Raw genomic sequence first — 20227 nt, forward strand, 5'->3', positions numbered from 1 at the left:
AATCCCATGTCCCCGCCGTGCCCGTTCATTCATTTGTGGCGCGCTCATTAGATCAGACAGCACACAAGGAAAAGTAAAAATAATAAACTAACGGTGGGCGAGCACGCACACGTGTCGGGTCCGCACCACGCTTAGGAGTGATGCTCCGCTCGGCGACCCAGAAACGTGATCCGTGGACCGTGAACGCGACGGGGAGGGAAGAGGGGAGGGAGGGAGGAAAGAGAGGGTCTGGCTGCGTGCAATGGGGAGCGAGCGAACGTACGTGTAACGTGAATTATGATTATTATTTAATGTTAATAACATTTTGTTTTTATTTCCTTTGCTTATTTTCATTGCCAGTGGGGGGTTCTGCCGCATCTGGAAGATCTGGAAGGACGTGGGGCTTGAACTCCGGCCACCAGTCGACCCAGCTCATCACCCAACCCCCCTATGTAGGGTCGGTAAAACAGTGCCACTCTGTGCGGGAAGTAAACAACGATTGTCGCACGGAGGAGAAGAGAGCAGGGCCCAAGCAAAAGGAGTGCAATACATTCCACGTCTGGCTCGGGGCTGGCAAGAGAGATGGGCACAGCGAACGTGCGCACACACGCTCCTTGATCCGACTACCGCGTTTACTCAGAATTAACACAGCGAGTGACAAAGCGCTCAGTGTTCAAGCCTTAAGATCTTTCTCTTCGGGTGTTTGAGCATTGGAGGCGAGGATGAACGCTGCACGGAGATACACACGAAGTGGTGCCTATGGCACGGCGCCCACAGTGTGTGACTGACCTACTTGTCAGGCTGCATTGCGAGTGCTATCACCTCTGCGCTGCCAATCTGGGCGTCTTCACCTTTCCATTGTCTGCCCATGTTGCCTGTGGTGGTTATTGGGTGATGTGCATTGTCAACGAATGCAGCTCACACACACACGCACACACACGTACGCAAATACAAATATCCTTCGTATGTTCTGTAACAGACTGTTGGGGCAAGTGCTGTTAGCCAGTAGCACCTACGAATGCCGGCACGGCACACGAGGGGGTTTGTGGCCACCTACGCCCGTCCACTTTTTTTTCCCCAAGGCCAACGAGCATTGGGCGTGAGTGGGAATCGAACTCGGGACGCCGGGTGAGTAATGCAGCGCAATAACCACTGCGCCATCGCTCCCTACACACGCATGCAAGCACACGAATATTGTTACCAATGCTTCTGTCATTGTGCCCACATGCAGACTCTGGAGTGGCATGTGTACGGGCACTCAACATCAGCACGCATGATGGCACACGCACAATAATTGCAACGCACACATCATAATTGTGCATCAAAGCATACTCACGTACGTGCACAGACACGTGCAACCACGGAAATACGCACACACGGACTCGCAGAGGAATTCGTACCCACACAAGCATTTTACACAAAGACAAAGATCCCCCGTATAGACTGAACAGAATGTTGGGAAATGTTCTGTTAGCGAGCACCAGTTTTCTCTCCACATTTAGAAACATGCGTTTAAGATTATTTGGCTGCTATATAAATTTCCACGTGACAAGCCACTTTGTTGAGCTATCATTTGTGTCTAGGCCGCTTATGCTTGTATCTCAGTGGGCCTTACCTGGTAAAATACGCGACAACCCTTACTAGTTGCCTGTGTCGGGTGGTGGCGGGTTTAACTACGCAACATTGATACATATTTACGCGATCTAACCCAAAGCACCTCTATTGTGGATGATTTTGGTCGCGAAAGCCTCCTACGTGTTAAATAATAATTGAGGTTTATAATGCGCCCTAAACAGTGGATCCTCAGAGCGCCGTGTGTGTCAAGGTGGAAGGAATAAGCGATCAGTAGCCGGGGAGAAAGAGACTGAAGAGACAGGTAGGTGAGTGCTTCACTATGAACCAAGTGCCTCGTGCCAGGAACATAAATAAATCAATAAGCTGTCGTTTCAGGCAATGATCCTTCTGCAGATCCGCCTTACCAGACAATCAGTTGCAATCGTCCGCCTTTCCCCTCTCCCCTTGGTGCTGAAGAAGAGGCAATGCCTCAAACACAAGCTCTGGTGACCATTTGTCTTCGTCTCAACTCCCTCGTTGTCACAAGATGATTGAACCCTGCGCATATCTTTAATGGGCCTCCGTGAATTGCCGGGTTTTTTGGAGGGTGCGTTAATTAGCGTTTCTGCAGCATGGCAGATGCATTATTTTACAGGTAGGGAAAATAACTGTTCTGAAGTGGTTTCGCAGAGGTCCAATATTCCACGCGAAGGATGAAATTGCCCTCTTTATATACATACGTGTACAGCAGATCCAATAGAGGTGGCTTTTGTACAACATTGCAGTGTGGCAGAGTGACAAAGAAACAGACGGAGAGTTGCGAAATCTCTTTCTGGTCAGGGGTCAATTTAGCTCATCATCTTCTGGGGTTTGTAAATGAATGTTCTTTTTTAAAGAAATTAATTTTATTCGTTAACCAGGTTAACAAACTGACCGTCCCTTTCCAGAGGGCAGTGGACTTTTGACCACTGGCTCTCAGAGGCAAGGCTGATGCCACTGGTGGTTGTAAGGACAACCCAAACATTTACACTTTGAACCTCCGGTCAGCACACATACATCCATGGTTTAACACGCACGCAGCCAGCACACATCTACTGGACATCTGTCGACCTGCTGAACATCTGTGAAAAAGAGCTTCATAGCTCATCGGATTCCTCCACTATAAATAAGGATTCTGACATTCATAGTTAACACACACTGCACGCACACACACGGTCAACACACACAGCACTCACACACACGGTCAACACACACAGCACGCACACACACGGTCAATACACACAGCACACACACACACGGTCAACACACACAGCACGCACACACACGGTCAACACACACAGCACGCACACACACGGTCAACACACACAGCACGTGCACACACGGTTAAACACACAGCACACACACACACGGCTAATACACACAGCACGCACACACACGGTCAATACACACAGCACACACACACACGGTCAACACACACAGCACACACACACACGGTCAACACACACAGCACACACACACACGGTCAACACACACAGCACGCACACACACGGTCAACACACACAGCACGCACACACACGGTTAACACACACAGCACACACACACGAGGTCAACACACACAGCACACACACATACACATGCAGTCAACACGCACACACTGTTCACACGCAAATTCACACAGGTAGCAATCGGATTGCGCAAACGCATATCATTTGTACCTGTGTGGAGCACACTTCCCACCCTGGCCACGGGGCACGCGCGTGTGTGCATCTATAATCTACGCGGTTACCACGAGGAACCGATCGCGAAGAGCGACAACTCTGCCCAACTTCCAGAGCGCGGCTGAGCCCCTGCCCATGGGCCCGTGACCCAGCGCTGTGTGGAGGCGGCGGGAGTTGTCGAATCGCGCAGAATCTCGTGACACCCTCCCGTCCCGTTTGGCATCGAGGTGCCACTTACATTCTCCCTGCTACTTTTGTGGGGGTATTTATTTAAACATGTATCTCCCTGTACTGTCGGTGTCACACTGAAATATTTCACGTTTCATATATTTTGTGTTTCCTCTCATTGACATGCATATGTCTGTGTGGTATTCAGGCAGGGTTTTCTTAAACCGTTTCACACCGAATTGGTGATAAGTGTGGGAGCGGTGGTGCAGTAGTTAACACACTGCACTATTATGAACTCGGCAATCTCAGATTTCTGGCCATGGCTAACATCAGGAGTGAGCGATATCTTAATCACCCCTGGGCCCTCCCCTTCACCTATCTGCACGGACCAGCGTGGTGAAGTATGGTCAAATAACCCCCATTACCGAAAGGGGACATGGATACCTTCATCTAGCGGTGGATTGAACATGGCTGCTGATAAAGGCTTAGGGAGGCCTTCATCCAGCAGTAGATTAACAAAGTGCTGTAAATTGTTATTTTACAATGTTTCTTTACCAGCATTGCTAGCATTGAGCGGCGACTGAGATGCACTCAGCAAATGTACTTTCAAAAATCAATATTCTGGTAAACATATATGAAAATATTACTTACATAATTCAATTTCACCGTGCTTTCCTTGAAATAACCCACTGCGTCATTGATTTTTTTTAAAGTCATCGCCCATGCGATGAAACATACTGAGCCATCTTCCCGTCTATTTCTGATGCCACAGGAAGGAGAGGATGTTCCATACTCCTATGGCAGGGAGCACTCTGTTTTACAATACCTGGTATGCCCAGGCAGGATCCCATCCACTTATTAACCAGGTTGAAACCTGCTTAGTTTCCTCGACCTGACAAGATCAGGTGCCCGTTCCAAGATCAAGTGTCTGTTCCAATAAAGTGCAGCAAAGTAATTAAGCTATTTATTTATCCTGGAGGAATCCCATGGCCTATGGAACTCTTTTTTTTACAGATGTCCATTAGGGGCAGGTCAGTAAGTTACAACAAACAAAGCCAAATATATATTCGTGTAAAGTATAGAAAAGATGAGTCACCAGAAAATAATAAACAAAAGTACATAAATTCCTGATAATATCAACACTAAATGCAAGCTTGGGCAAGGCAGAAAAACAACAACAACAACAGTCCCAAACCACACCAAGGCAACAACGCAAGTATTCCTGCAATTAAATTGAACACGACAGTTGAACTATCGATATCAAGGATGAAAGTTGCAAATAACATTTGCAAATGTGGCACTCATCTTGTGCCTCGGGGTCATTTTTGAAGGAAGATTTGCGATGTTAAGGGAGGATACGGGGCTGTTCCAAAACGTCGGGTGCTGCAACGGCAAAGGCGTTTGTCTGCTCTTGCAAATCTTATGGTGGGGATAGTTAGAAGGAAATTAGGTGGACGTCTGAGGTTTCTTGGGTTTCACAGTCGGGGTCAATGAATTAGCCAAGTACAGTGCAGATTGGCCAATAAGAATGTTACGGATAAACAGGGCCCAATGTCGATTTCGCCTTGCATCAAGTGATGTGAGAATGGATTTTAAGTAGATGTCACAATGGTGAGTCCTGTATGGAGCATCCAGTGGAAATCGAAGAGCAGTGTGATTAAGCGGGTTTAGTCCGTTTAGTATTTCATTAGTAGCTGATCTATAAGCAGGGTCACAGGAGTTCAAAAGTAGTAGAATGATAGCTTCAACAATTTGCAGGCAAAATATATGTATGTAAACAAAAAAATCGCACCATACGTAGCTAACCGTACAAATCTATAGAATGGGAAAATGTGTTTCTGTGGAAAAAAATCTAATTTTTTGCATTTTATTTTCTTTTAAATGTGATCAATATGGGTTTGGAATGTACATTTCGATTCAATCAGTGAAACCAAGTATTTCAAGCACTCCGTTTGTTCAATGATGTTGTTTCTGATATCCGTAATAGGTGGAGGGAATGAAACTGGATTTTTGTTTCAAGAAAATAGCACGACCATAGTTTTTGTAGATATAAGATAAGTTGTATTGATGAAAATGGATATTGAATGAAGTCAAATAATTTTGGAGATTCTGTTTGACTTCCTTTTGAGGTTTACTCGATATCAGCGTGATAGCGTCATCAGCAAAGAGATCTAATTGTGAGTGGTTTAAGTTCAGTCCACGATTGTTTAAATATTAAACAGAATTGGATCCAGCACGGAACCTTGTGTGATCACCCTTTGTTATTTTTATATTTGTGGACAAGATGTTATGGCTGTGTACCTTTTGAGAACGGTCTGAGAGGTAGCTCTTAACCCATTTTATTGTGCTGTCTGAAAATGTTAGTTGACCGAGTCTTGTGAGTAAAATATCACGGTCAACAGTACCACAGGCTTTTGACAAATCTAGGAATAGTGCACAGCAGTAGTGGCCCTTTGTCCAGGTTACTGACTTTGTTTTTAATACATCCATCATTGCTGTGGTGGTGCAGTAATCCTATCGATGACCAGACTGCTTGCTGAGCAGGATACTGTGACGTTTTCGGTAGCGAATATATTTTAATAACCGGTGAAAGAATAGAGATTGGTCTCTAATGTTTAAGGCCAGGTTTCAGCCACCCACGACTCAACCGAGAGTCGTCAAGTGCAGCAAGTTAATCTCACGTGTTCATCGTTTTGTCTCTCGGCGTAATTCCCGGCATGCTCCTCTCCACGCTTCTTTGTGCACCTTGAAGCTTCTCTTCCAATTCTGTTGTCATCCGTGGTCTTTCCGAGACGCGTATTTCATATCGGGAGATGTGTCAGACTCGAAGCCGTTATCAAGGCGCATTGGTGTGTTGCTTTCGCTATCAAATTCGATTTTATAAAAAGCACTCCGACATGCTATGGTGTACTTCTGTATTTCATTATTTCACCTTGGCCTGCCTTCAATAATTACCCACAAGACCGCCTGATAATGCTGGTTGTTGTTGTTGTAATTCCCGGCGAGATGTCACGGCACTCGAATTGTTAATGTCGTGGGTTTACTCTCCAACACACAGCCGGTGTACTGAACTAGTACCGAATTGCGATGTTTTGTTTTCGTGACAAACCTTACTGCTTGGCTGTGTCGGGTGGTGGCGGGTTTAACGACGCATTTATATTTACGCGATTTAACGCAAAACAAAACCTCTAAATGGATATTTGTCGCGAAAGCCTACTATGTGTTAAACTGTATATTTTATCTTCTGTCTTGCAGTTGTGTCACTGCAGCAATTATTTTACTTTAGATTTTGAGTGAGCTTGTTGGATATTACCTTTATTCTGATCACAATTATCCTCATCCCAGATTTGCAGCGATCATTGTTTAGTTCTTCACTCGTATCCTGTGGTTAATTTACTTTGATGTAGAATCTAACGCCTTTGTTATACTCGAAAGGTACGCTTCAGAATGAGTTGGCTATTGATTTTAAACTGCGATTTATTTTAATTGACGGCCCATGGTCAATCCACGACCGGATGAAGATGGTTCAATGGGGATTGGTGAAGTTGTGAGTCAGGACCAGTTGTGATCTCGCTGACCACTGATGTTAGCCAGGCCCGGTAATCAAACCAGGGTCGCCGGGTTCCGAGCGCAGTGTGCAAATCAACGAGCCACCACTCCAGCTACACATTACCGCTCTGTAAATGATGATGTATGGCACCACTAAAATGTGTACATATAAATAAATAAATGTTAAGTATTTTCCCGTAAGAGATTGCATTGATTAATCAATTCTATGTTGATGCCAGCTGCTTTCGTGCCCTTGCATCTGCCCTGCTGTTGGCCTTTTAACAAATCCCCGGGTAACAGAGACTCGTGGCCTGAAACATTAAAAAGATAGAGTCTCAATTGTCATATCTTTACCAAACAGAGAAGGAAACAAATCCTGAATTCCATCAAATGTGCCATTGTTTAGCAAAGCATTACTGAACGCCATTAAAAAAAATGTTCCGTAGGATCAGGACGAATATTTTTGTTATATATCTCTCGGGTGTTCGTGATATGATAGTATTATAATTTGTCTGGTTCAAGATGGTTCACTGAATTGTGTGCTGAGATTCTAATTGAAATCAAACATTCATTTTGCGTTAATGTGGCCTTTTTTGTTACAGGTATTTTAATGTATACCTTTACAGCAGCACCACCACCACCAAAAACAATGGCTCGAACGCAAGGCTAAAAAAATATATGCAGTCAGGGAAAAAAGTATTTAATCCCCTGCTGATTTTGTACGTTTGCCCACTGACAAAGAATTTGATCAGTCTATAATTTTAATGGTAGGTTTATTTGAACAGTGAGAGACAGAATAACAACAACAAAATCCAGAAAAACGTATGTCAAAAATGTTATAAATTGATTTGCATTTTAATGAGGGAAATAAGTATTTGACCCCTCTGCAAAACATGACTTAGTACTTGGTGGCAAAACCCTTGTTGGCAATCACAGAGATCAGACGTTTCTTGTAGTTGGCCACCAGGTTTGCACACATCTCAGGAGGGATTTTGTCCCACTCCTCTTTGCAGATCTTCTCCAAGTCATTAAGGTTTCGAGGCTGACGTTTGACAACTCGAACATTCAGCTCCCTCCACAGATTTTCTATGGGATTAAGGTCTGGAGATTGGCTAGGCCACTCCAGGACCTTAATGTGCTTCTTCTTGAGCCACTCCTTTGTTGCTTTGGCCGTGTGTTTTGGGTCATTGTCACAGAGAGAGAGAGACACACGCATGGGCACACAGAGAAACAACGTCTCTGTGTCGAGGCCTTAAATAGTTAGAGAGGGGGTACAGAGAGAGGGGGGGGGGGGTTAGAAGAATTAGCATGTCAATGGGAGATCCCACAATGAGAGATCCACCGCCAACGCTGCAACAACCGAGGGGAGACAGAGACGAAGGCAACACTAAATAAAACTAACTTAGTAAAATTTGGAAATGCAATGTAATGCGACACAGAATCGGTCAACACACAAGTAACACATGGTCTTCTAACCCCCCCCTCTCTCTCTGTACCCCCTCTCTAACTATTTAAGGCCTCGACACAGAGACGTTGTTTCTCTGTGTGCCCATGCGTCTCTCTCTCTGTGTCTCTGTGTTAACTCTTTCCACTTGTGTGTCTGTGTATGTCTCCGGTTCTGTGTCTTGTCTCTCTCTTGGACGTAATCATCCAGGTAGGATGTTGACTGTTGTGTCTGCCGACTTTCTGCGCTGTGTTGCATTATATTTCTAAGTTTACTAGGTGTGTTTCTCTTTCATTTGTACCTGATGATTATTGCTTGCTTTGCAATCGAAACGTCGTATGTTATTATGTAATTTATTCTTCTTTGGTTCTTTCGGTAAGATCACGTAGAATGAGAATAAAATAATAAAATAACACAATAAAATTCTCACGACGTTTCGGCCACAACGCAAGCGGCCGTCTTCAGTTGAAAGTTACATAGCCATTCCTGTGACCAGTCACAAGCTAATCCCTCAGCTATTTGATATGTAAACCCCTTTGTCAAGGTGCCTCACTTCTCCCAACCAGCTTAAAAGTCGCTACGAATCTTAACATCGTTCATTGAAGCTCTGTCGTCCCGACAGGTCTGTACCTTTCACCTGAAGACGGCTGCTTGCGTTCTGGCCGAAACGTCATGATAATTTTATTGTGTTATTTTATTATTTTATTCTCATTCTACGTGACCTTACCGAAAGAACCAAAGAAGATGAATCCTTGCAGTCACGAAAGCTTTAAATCGAAATTTAATTTATTTTCTATTTATACGTGACTTTACCGAAAGAACCAAAGAATAATTCCTGCAGTCACGAAAGCACCAAATCGAGTTTGATCATTTCTTTGTCAGTGGGCAAACGTACAAAATCAGCAGGGGATCAAATACTTTTTTTCCCTCGCTGTATATACACGTCCAGTTAAAGGTGAAGGAGTGCAGATGAGTGTGTGGACCGGCTGCGCCATTTACCTTGTACATTAAGACCCACGCACACCTCAAGGTCAGTGGCGAATGTAGCCAAGCGTGGCCAACGATACGATATCACCAAAGCAACGTGGGGGGACATAACGCGTGCCGGTCCCGCGAATGAAAACATTGGGGGGGGGGGGGGGCCCGTGGAGGGCGGGGTTCGTCAACGTTCCCGCTGGGCGTGTCGAGGGCGCGCGATCGCTCTCGACGTCACCGTTTGTTGTTGTTGTTGTTGACGCCACCGACCGCGTCCCGCGAGCAGCCCGAGCGACCGGAACCGCCGTGGCAAAAACGATCGCGTGGGTCGGTGCGTGTGTGTACATGTGTGTGTGTACATGTGTGTGTGTACATGTGTGTGTGTGTACATGTGTGTGTGTGTACATGTGTGTGTGTGTCGGTGCGTGTGTGTACATGTGTGTGTACATGTGCGTGTGTGTACATGTGTGTGTCGGTGCGTGTGTGTACATGTGTGTGTGTGTACATGTGTGTGTGTGTGTCGGTGCGTGTGTGTACATGTGTGTGTGTGTGTCGGTGCGTGTGTGTACATGTGTGTGTGTCGGTGCGTGTGTGTACATGTGTGTGTGTGTCGGTGCGTGTGTGTACATGTGTGTGTGTCGGTGCGTGTGTGTACATGTGTGTGTGTGTCGGTGCGTGTGTGTACATGTGTGTGTGTGTCGGTGTGTGTGTGTCGGTGCGTGTGTGTACATGTGTGTGTGTGTACATGAGTGTGTGTGTACATGTGTGTGTGTCGGTGTGTGTGTGTACATGTGTGTGTGTCGGATGCTACTGGGCAGTTGGAGGCAGTCGCCCTCCAACAACAACGGAGGGCGGAGGAGCGACGCTCACAACAGCGAGCGGAGCGCCGGGTGGCTAAAGCACAGCAGGTTGGCACAGTAGGGGGCACAGGTGGTGCATCAGCCAGTCATCTCAGTCAGTCGACCCGTGGCACCTGGGTCTGCCCCGTGACCTCCTGCCAGCGGGCGTTCGACACTTCACGTGGCCTCAGGGTGCACATAGCCTGGCACAAGCGTCGTGGTGACGTCACCGCCACTTAGTGGCGAATGGCGGTTGTTGTTGTTGTGTCGGTGCGTGTGTGTACATGTGTGTCGGTGTGTGTGTGTCGGTGTGTGTGTGTCGGTGCGTGTGTGTACATGTGTGCGTGTGTCGGTGCGTGTGTGTACATGTGTGTGTGTCGGTGCATGTGTGTACATGTGTGTGTGTGTCGGTGCGTGTGTGTACATGTGTGTGTGTGTCGGTGCGTGTGTATCGGTGCGTGTGTGTCGGTGCGCGTGTGTATCGGTGCGCGTGTGTCGGTGTGTGTATCGGTGCGTGTGTGTACATGTGCGTGTGTGTATCGGTCCGTGTGTGTATCGGTCCGTGTGTATCGGTGCGCGTGTGCGTGATGGGGAGCGGTGGTGTAGCGGTGAGCGCTGCGCTACGAACCTGGCGACCCGAGTTCGATTCCCGCTCACGGCCAACACCCAGTGACGATTATCTGAACCGGTCCTGGGCCTCCCCTAGGTCGACTCAGCCTCAAACGTGTAATTGGTGTGATGCGTGAGTATCGCTACTGGGGAAACAAAGACGGCCGGGCGTGGTGCTGGCCACCCACCCCCCTCGCGCGCCGCTCCGCCCTTCATAGGTGCTACTCGCCAACAGCACTTGCCCCTACAGTCTGTCACAGGCTACACGGGGGGATCTTTGTCTTTGTTGAGACTTCAGGGACCGGATTCCACAATCCATCATCGCGGCCCGGTGGACGAGACGGCACAACAGGAGAAGAGCAAATGTAGCTCGTTAGTCCCCCGTGGTGGGGTAGACGCTGACCACCCCCCCTCCCCCCCACCTTGTCCCGGTCACACTCCAACAAATCGGTGCCGAGCTGCCGCAGTCGACGGCGCAGAGAGCTGACGGGTGACTTGAGAGGAGCGTCGACCGCGGCCCCACGGGCTCGCCCTACGGCGGAGGGGGGGTTGGTGGATCGCGCCGAGATCAACGTCGTTTCGAGACTCCCCGGCCCTTCTGGGTTGCGAGACGCAAATTAATGAACGCGATCGGCGAGGCAAATCGCGGCTCTGGGGTTTTGTCGCGCGTCTCTGGCGCGTGTTTTGAGTGCTGCGCGAGTGGATTTTCAGCGGTGCTCGTAATGGCTTTTGCCGTGTTCCAGCGCGATAGGAGTTGCCGTGATTATTGTTATTTTATTCTCATGATACTCTGCTTTACTCGCACATCTAAAGCACTGTTGAAGATGGAATCGGCCAAACATCTGAATGTGGGAGACTCAGTGAAGATTTCCTGGTTTAATAAAAAAAACTTGTTTTATTAATAAATAAATCACCTGTTCCGTATTTCCACGTGAACGTTTATATTTAGCTTTATCAGTTGTCTTATCAGTATTTCAAGCGTATGTTGACCGGCAGCGTTTGTCTAAACAATCAAACCCTGGACCAGTTTCGCCCTTCTGGAGCTCATCAGCAGAGTTAGATGTCTTAAACAAATATCACTGGTTTACCAGATGCTATTGGTAAGTGCCCTATCTCTACACAATGGGTAATCGGTGCAAAAACAACACGTTTAATTCACCTTTCGCAATCCACTTCTGGATGTAGGCCCCCGGATGCTGGTCAAGAGGATCCAGTCATCCTGGACATCTGTGAAAAAGAGCTGATTCTGATTCAGACGTCACTCGCAAATAACGTTAGCCGTGACCAGGAATCAATCTCCGGTCACCAAAGTTGACAGCATTACCACCGTTCCACCGCTCCGCCCTCAACGATATTATTGTACCGAATACTATTTGTATCATTATTTTTTATTTGTGAACTTTGCTAAATGTATTACAGCGACACCCGACATTGTTTCTCGTGACCCTTTTAAAATACTTTTGGCGGGCAATATCCCAGGCCCCCTCCATCCCTCCATCCCTGCCAGATTCCACCCCCTCCCCGCCTCCCCTTTGTTTCATCAGAGCCGCTCCGGTCAGGTGGAGTCTCAAAGCCGCTCTCACCCACAGCCACTCAAACAGAACCGACATTCGTCACGAGAAAATGCCAAATTCCGACGCGTATCCAGGTAAAGCTTTTTTTTAATATAGAATTGTGGATAAACCCGGCCCTCTAGACTACGAGGCACTTGTACATGTTGTATAGCGAACATTATTATGCCTTACAGCTTGCGACCTTGATTTGTTTTTTGTAGAGAACTACAAAAATGTGTGTGTGTGGTCTGTCATTTGATCCAGGTTAAAGGCAGGCAAGTCAGCACTAACAACGGACACACACAAATATTAGAATAGAACCAAAATCCTCCACACGTGGAACACAAAGGCAGGGCCAACAATGTGCCACATGCGCCAGAGAAAGAAGCCCATCGGGTTTTCATTTGCAACACAAACAGTGGCTTCAGATTCGTCTGCTCAGCATCAAAAGCAGAGCTGGCCAAAAGGACACATGGGCCTGGTCCCAGATTTAACCGCGAACCGCTTCTTCAAAGGGACGCAAATGCGATGACATTGCACCGCCTCTCCCCCCCCCCGCTGCATCCAAGTAGGATTTCCATTTCGTCGTTTAAACACAGCACCGGTTTGGGATTTGCGGCAGGCAGAGTTGACTCAGCGAGATACAAAATAAATAAAGGATGTGGGGTGGACAGAACGCAGCGGTGGACGTGGCGCGCTGAAATTGAGCTGTCTGGTTTTTTTATTTTATTTACTCCGATTACGTTCCATTTTTTGTTGTTTGGTCTCTAGATTTCCAAAATCTAAAGCCGGTTGCCACATGCTTTGTAAAGGGCTACGGCGGGGCAAAGGGCGATTTTTCGCCTGGTGAAGTCGGCGTTCGAACTCGGTGAACGTGCACGCACGGCGTTCTGAACAACGGGCCGAACGACGCACCGTCTAACATCCATTCATATCGATGACCATCGCCGCCTGTGCTCGCGACACACGCGTCGAACAGCGTGCGCAAGCAGCCAGCTTGTTCGATGGGTACACGGGTGACGAACTCGTGTGAACTCTCTAGCCACTAGAGGCCGCTACATTCACCAGTGTTGAAAAAAAAAGAAGTAATATATTTTTTTTACCGTTTTAAAAACACGCTTTTATGAAATGTGCTAGTAATGGCAGAACTCCACGACTCCAGGAAGTGGCCCCGAAGCTTGCCACAACGTCAGGGACCCCGTGGTCATTTACAGCCAACGTCAGTTGAGCGTGGACAATTAGACCCAAGCCGAAACATAACATATACAAAATATTGTTTTTAAATATATATATTTTTTAATGATCGAATATAGTATTGTCATCAGTGTGACATAAGTATACCACGTTGGCATTCGATACCACATTGGGAAGTGGGTAAAAATTGAGTTAAATGAAAGCGTGTACAAAGAGTTTTTGACTCGAATCGCCGTCCACAAATGTAACAGTTTCATTGAAGCTCAAGCAGCCGAGGGGAGGGGGGCATTTTTGGGGGGGGGGGTGAAGGCCCCCACGAGCCATCGCCATCCCTCACGGTCCTTCCATGCCATCATCCATCTCTCTCTACCTGCTGCTCACCATCTACACAGCTCACTGCTACATTTTGACAACTAAGCCGAGGTAATAACCTCAGCTGTGTTTAAAATTCTAGCCACGACTTGTTAATTGTATCTGGCATTTTTTGTTGGTAGTCTCATTTATTGTTGCTCCGAAATAACTCAATGTGGTTTGGGAGTAAAAGCATAATTGTATTTTAACGACAGGAAATTTTACTTACACAGCAATCTGACCCAAACATCAACTGTGTATGAATTCAGTGGACTTTTGTTTGTTTAACGTATCTTTATTTTGTGATTTGTTGTTGACAGGAAATGTGAATATTTAGCTTTTCTTTAAGTATCTCTCTTTTACCCCCTGCTACGGACTCGTCCAATTAAGATGTGCAGCGTACAAACAAATCGTAGCTTGGTATCAGAGTACTTCGTATTAGAAACGTAACAGCATGTGGTTTACATTCGTATGTCATCGTTACGTGCCATGATAGCGGAAAACAGAATGGTAATTGGTACTGAATTTTGCTTGGCATAGCTTTCATGCTATTCAGCTGAAGGGTCAGCTGAATAGCATTAAGGGTCAGCTGAATAGTGATACAAATTTTGATGGAATCCCAATTTTGATGCTTACTCATGAGAGTATCTCAAACACAGAATGTTTTAAAAATGTATGACTCATAATCTATAATAAAGTGCCTTTGTTAACACATCGCGAAGCAATTCTTAGTGTGTAATACATCGCTATACAAATTCGAATTAGGCTTTATGGCATGTTAACAGTGTGCTTGCATGTTTCAAGTATAATTGCCAAACTGTGAACCAGTGAAACCATGAAATTAAGCGTATCAAGTTTTTAGTTTATAAAAAAAAATTACGTTTGCAAAGCTCTTAAGCAATTTTGGCAAATGAACCATGGTCAGAACACATGGCTCGATACAGAACACTCAGCTCGATACAGAACACTCAGCTCGATACAGAACACTCAGCTCCATACAGAACACTCAGCTCGATACAGAACACTCAGCTCGATACAGAACACACAGCTCCATACAGAACAACACACAGCTCGATACAGAACACTCAGCTCGATACAGAACACTCAGCTCCATACAGAACACTCAGCTCGATACAGAACACTCAGCTCTATACAGAACATTCAGCTCCATACAGAACACTCAGCTCCATACAGAACACTCAGCTCCATACAGAACACTCAGCTCGATACAGAACACTCAGCTCCATACAGAACACTCAGATCCATACAGAACACCCAGCTCCATACAGAACACTCAGCTCTATACAGAACACTCAGCTCCATACAGAACACTCAGCTCGATACAGAACACTCAGCTCCATACAGAACACTCAGCTCCATACAGAACACTCAGCTCCATACAGAACACTCAGCTCCATACAGAACACCCAGCTCTATACAGAACACTCAGCTCCATACAGAACACTCAGCTCCATACAGAACACTCAGCTCGATACAGAACACTCAGCGCGCTAACCGCAACACCACCGCTCCCCACACTAACACTAAGTTCAAAACAAGTTCCCCTGTATAGCCTTAACAGACTGTAGGGGCAAGTGCTGTAGGGGCAAGTGCTGTAGGGGCAAGTGCTGTAGGGGCAAGTGCTGTAGGGGCAAGTGCTGTAGGGGCAAGTGCTGTAGAGGCAAGTGCTGTTGGCGGCCAGCACCACGCCCGACCGCATTTGTCTCCCCAGTGGCGATGTTTACACATCGCACCGGGTACTCATTTGAGGCTGAGTCGACCTAGGGGAGGCTCAGGACCGGTTCAGATTATTGTCACCTGGTGTTGACCGTGAGCGGGAATCGAACTCGGGTCGCCGGGTTCATAGGGCAGCGCGTTAACCGCTACACTACCGCTCCCCACACTAACACACACACACCTTGATACACACACACACACTAACACGCAAACACCACTTAACTGAGAAACACCACCCGACTGGAAACAGACCCTCATGATTTCTCTCCGTGTCTCAGTCAATTAACCTTCGTATCAACAACCTTTATTTTAAAAAACCTTCCTTGCTGCGGGAAGCCACGACCAACTCCATTTCACTTGAAGTTGGGGGTGAACTATCTTCTTCAAAACAAGTCTAATGGAGTCTTGATATTCTGTACTTGGCCGGAGGAAATTTATTAAAGTTATAGTGTCCTGCAAGGACAGGTATAGCTTTATTTTACCTCTCAATTGAGTTGTAACTGTACAATCAGAGTTTGTAAACAACATTCTTACATTTACAAAAAGTCGCAAATGCTGCCTGCGTTCAATGGCTGTCGTGATGTACGCTTACGGCATTACGATTCGAGCCCAAAAAAAAGCGATTTTGGTTAATCTCTTTGATATGCCAAAAGTCGTACCAAAGTTAAAACGATTCTTTCCCACAGCACGGTGCTGGTAACGTCAGTGACTCAATTAAACGATTACACAAATGGGTATCAAAATATGTCTCAACTAGATCCGAAAATTTTAGTTGGGGACTCCCCCCCACCCCACCCCACCTTAGTTTCGTTGAGCTCAATAATTTTTGGCATCGCGTGTGTCTAAGGGAATGCTTTGTTTTTTAATTTCACGTTTGCTTTCATAGTCCAGACCGATCAACCGCACTGGTCAGACACGGCTCGTCAAAAAGGCCCGCTTAGTTTTGACACGAGGAAGAAGGGGGGAAAAACACAAGTGGTTGGCTTCAAAGTTTTAAAAAAAGCGAAAAGTCAAGAGGAAAGATGCTGGCATTGCACTTTGCAGAAGTGTTGCACTATAGTGTACACATGTGGTAGTAATTGAGATGGGATCGCGTTCACCCTGCAATAGGCATGGTCTAATTCCGTACGAAATTGCATTTCAACTACCGACACTGAAACACACCGGGACATCACAAATGTTTCTTTTATGTAATTTTTTTTTAGGCGAGAGTTAACGGAAAAAAGAGAGAGGGGCCGATGGTGGAAACTGAATGAGAAAGCTTGTTGAATAAACTAATTGTCAAATTGAGAACATTTTTTCCGGAAGTATTTATTGCAATTAAACCGGCTGATGGTAAAAAAGTTAGCTTGTTTGATACTTGAAGATACGTTGATAGCTTGTTAAATTGTTAATGACTTGGCCTCGAGGATAACGTGTTACATTGGGTAATGTTTTTTTGCCCAGAATATATAAAAGTGGACTCGCGCACTAACATTAGAACGTTAATGAAGAAATGGCAATTACATATATCAATAAGGCGATTCCTACCACACAGCCACTGCAATGTTTACGACAGTAATTCTATTCAAGGGCTTCCCCCTCTTAGGTTTTAACGGTGTAATATTTAAAAAGATCCCTGCACAAGTAAACTTACAACAAACATTTACTTTGATAAAAAACAATGTTGTCTTCTTCTTAAAATGTGTACTATTTGAACTTTAACCCCCCTATCATCGCTCACCACCCACTCCCATCACCCAAAGGAAACCATTTAAATGTCCTGGTTGGCACTGAATACGTAGAATAATCAGGAACTCCCTCCCATACTCAATGGTTATATTAGTTTTCCCACCTGATGATGGACGCTTGTGTTGCGCCCGAAACGTCGTGATTTATTGTATTTTATACCTGCGTGACTTTACCGAAAGAACCAAAGAGTATGGATTTCTGCAGTCACGAAAGCTTCAAATCAAGATTGGTTATATTCATGAGGCCCAATCTCAGCACACTTAAGGATCTGAGCTATAAGCTGAGGGACAAGGAAGAAAGATACACCGCGTGCATGGGGTCCTTTCCTAAACATTAGAACAGTCTTAAATGCCTGAGCCCAGAACGGCAATAACCCCGCCTGCTGTGATGAGTCTAGTGTGCCCGATACCGTCGATGCAAATGCTAATGCCGTCCAGAATGTCACGACGTTGCAATGTAACGATGCGAGGGATGATGTGGAATAAAAACTTTTAAAAACAATACATATATATTCTTGGTTGGCAAGCCACAAGTAAGCACACATCAGGAAAGTGAACATTTCTTGCCGAATCCTTTCTCCGTTTCGCCGTCACGAGCTCGTGAGTGCGGTGCTGCCCTTCTAAGAGCGGTCGAGCGAGCGGGCAGGCAGGCAGGCGGGTAGGCAGGCGGGCGAGCGGGCAGGCGGGCAGGCGGTCGGGCAGGCGGGCAGGCGGTCGGGCAGGCGAGCAAGCGGGCGGGCGGGCTCAGCTTCGGTGACGGAGCTGCCAGCGGCAAGAGAATTCCACAACCCCCGCTGGGTAGCGGTCGCGCTACCAACGGCGCGCGATCGCCAGTTCACCGCCCACAACGACTCAACCATCCACCCCACCCCCTCGTTGTGGAACGATTACAACAATTGCATCATCGTCAGGTTCGGTTTGTGTGTGTGTGTGTTTAAATCCAGGTGGGGGGGGGGGAGAGGACACGGTTTGAAGGAAAGGGGACGCCAGCTTTGGTTAATGAGCGCAATATAAGTTTGATTGTCGTTTTGAATAATCCGGGAATAAAATTTCGCCAAATTTTGTGCGTCAGGTGGTGATGACCTCCACGATTATCGACGAATTTAGATTATCTGGCGGCGATGCATTTCCACACGATAGGCCACTTCGCTCGAACTATCATTTGTGGCCATGTCGCTTCTGAAAAAGAAGCTAATAGTTCAGTTGGACCTGACCTGGTAAAATAAAAAATACTCTTTGGTTCTTTCGGTAAAGTCAAGTAGGTATAAAATAAATTATTTTATTTTATAATTATTATAAATTATTTTATTTTATACCTACGTGACTTTACCGAAAGAACCAAAGAGTATGGATTCCTGCAGTCACGAAAGCCTCAAATCAAGATTAAAATAAAATAGTTTAGTTTTGAGTATTTTGTAGTGATTGGCTTACCTTTCCTATACTTTGCACTCCTATCATGTTTTTGTGATGTTTGTTGTTGTAACGTTCTGACCCTCCCCGCCTGGACATCTGTAAAAAATATGTCCAGTCAGCTTTATAGCTCATCGGATTCCTCTAGTAGAAAAAAAAAACATTCGGATTTTGACTTATTTCACGTTTTTCACAGAGAAACTATATTGTGAGCGAAAACGGGTACCTTATTTTCTACACATTCCATTGTAACGGCAGTTCAAGTGGATGCATTACCATCACCGCCATTATATCCTATTACCGCGCATCACGGCAATTTTGTTCAGCAGCTGAATGGCAATGTCAATGTCTGCTCGCCTCGAGAGGGCTTCAGGAGAGAGACTTTGTGTGGTGTTGCTGTTCCTCTCTCTATTGACTTCGTGCAGACCACGGTGGGCTCACGATATTCTGTGTTGCATGGCCACATTCCCAAAACTGGTGGCTTGTGCTTAATTTTCCCTTCATCGATGCATGAAAAGTTTCAAGCATGCCGGAGGCAAGTGAAGTTTTCCACGAGCAGCTCATCGCTTGTGAACGAACACCACCCCAGCGCTCGGGCAATCGAGAAACAACGTCGGTGCTTGTTGATTGTGCCGTGATCAATCTCGCAGTTTATACGACAACGGCTGTTGATGATGATGGTGGTGGCGAGGAGGCATCGTCGTCAGCCTTTGCTTCCGCATCCCCGACAACGCAGAGAGCCTGGAACGTTCACGCGAACGCGGGCCCCAGTGCACACTGCGGCTGGGCGGCTCCTATTGCGACCCGCGTTGCCTCGTGGGATTTGCTGGCCGCAAAAACAACAAAACAAGAAGGCGTGAAACTTGAGTCTTTATTCATTATTCCCCGTGCGGTGCGGCTGCGCGACTCGGAACCCACGACCGTGGCCGCTGTTTTTGCTCAGTGCCCAGGTGCATTGCGGTGGCGCTGCGTCGTCTTATTTGCAGAGTCCCCAACGCACTTTGTTTTCCTGCGTCGCTCACGTACTGCCAGGCGTGCGGCAGTTACTTTAAAACAAACAACAACAATAACGACGTAGGGCACTGCGGCGTGCTTGGAATATTAAACCCCGCGCCGATTTCCCCCTGATATCCGGCGTTGGGGGGTGGTGGGGGGCACCGTGCGAGCGAGACGGAGAGTCGGGCAGCAGCACCGCGCTCTGCTCGGGGCTCCTCCTGCACGCCGCGCTCCCAGCGCGCTCGCGAGGTCGGCTCCGCACGGCCACGGAGTGCTTGGGCCTGGGGGGTCGGACCCTGGTGGTGGTTGTGGTGGTGGTGCAGACCCCCGTGGTGGTGGTGGTGCAGACCCCGGTGGTGGTGGTGGCGCAGACCCCCGTGGTGGTGGTGGTGGTGGCGCAGACCCCCGTGGTGGTGGTGGT

At 46.8% G+C, this 20227-nt stretch overlaps 2 long non-coding RNA genes across 3 annotated transcripts in view; both read left to right on the plus strand.

Annotated features, from left to right (window-relative positions):
• The first annotated feature begins 218 nt into the window (after window positions 1-218).
• LOC116952518 (uncharacterized) overlaps window positions 219-20227 on the plus strand; it is a 64725-nt gene continuing 44716 nt past the window's right edge. For both annotated transcript variants that reach the window (XR_012947058.1, XR_012947059.1), the window contains exon 1: window positions 219-1107. This is a non-coding gene — a long non-coding RNA (uncharacterized LOC116952518). The remainder of the gene's footprint in view (window positions 1108-20227) is intronic.
• LOC142931056 (uncharacterized) lies at window positions 10064-17902 on the plus strand. The gene is made up of 2 exons (XR_012947060.1): window positions 10064-12483; window positions 12653-17902. It is a non-coding gene; the product is annotated as an uncharacterized LOC142931056 (long non-coding RNA).

The sequence above is a fragment of the Petromyzon marinus genome, chromosome 47 (genome assembly GCF_048934315.1).
Source record: "Petromyzon marinus isolate PM22_M1 ecotype Great Lakes invasive population chromosome 47, UKy_Petmar_22M1.pri1.0, whole genome shotgun sequence".
NCBI classification, from domain to species: domain Eukaryota; kingdom Metazoa; phylum Chordata; class Hyperoartia; order Petromyzontiformes; family Petromyzontidae; genus Petromyzon; species Petromyzon marinus.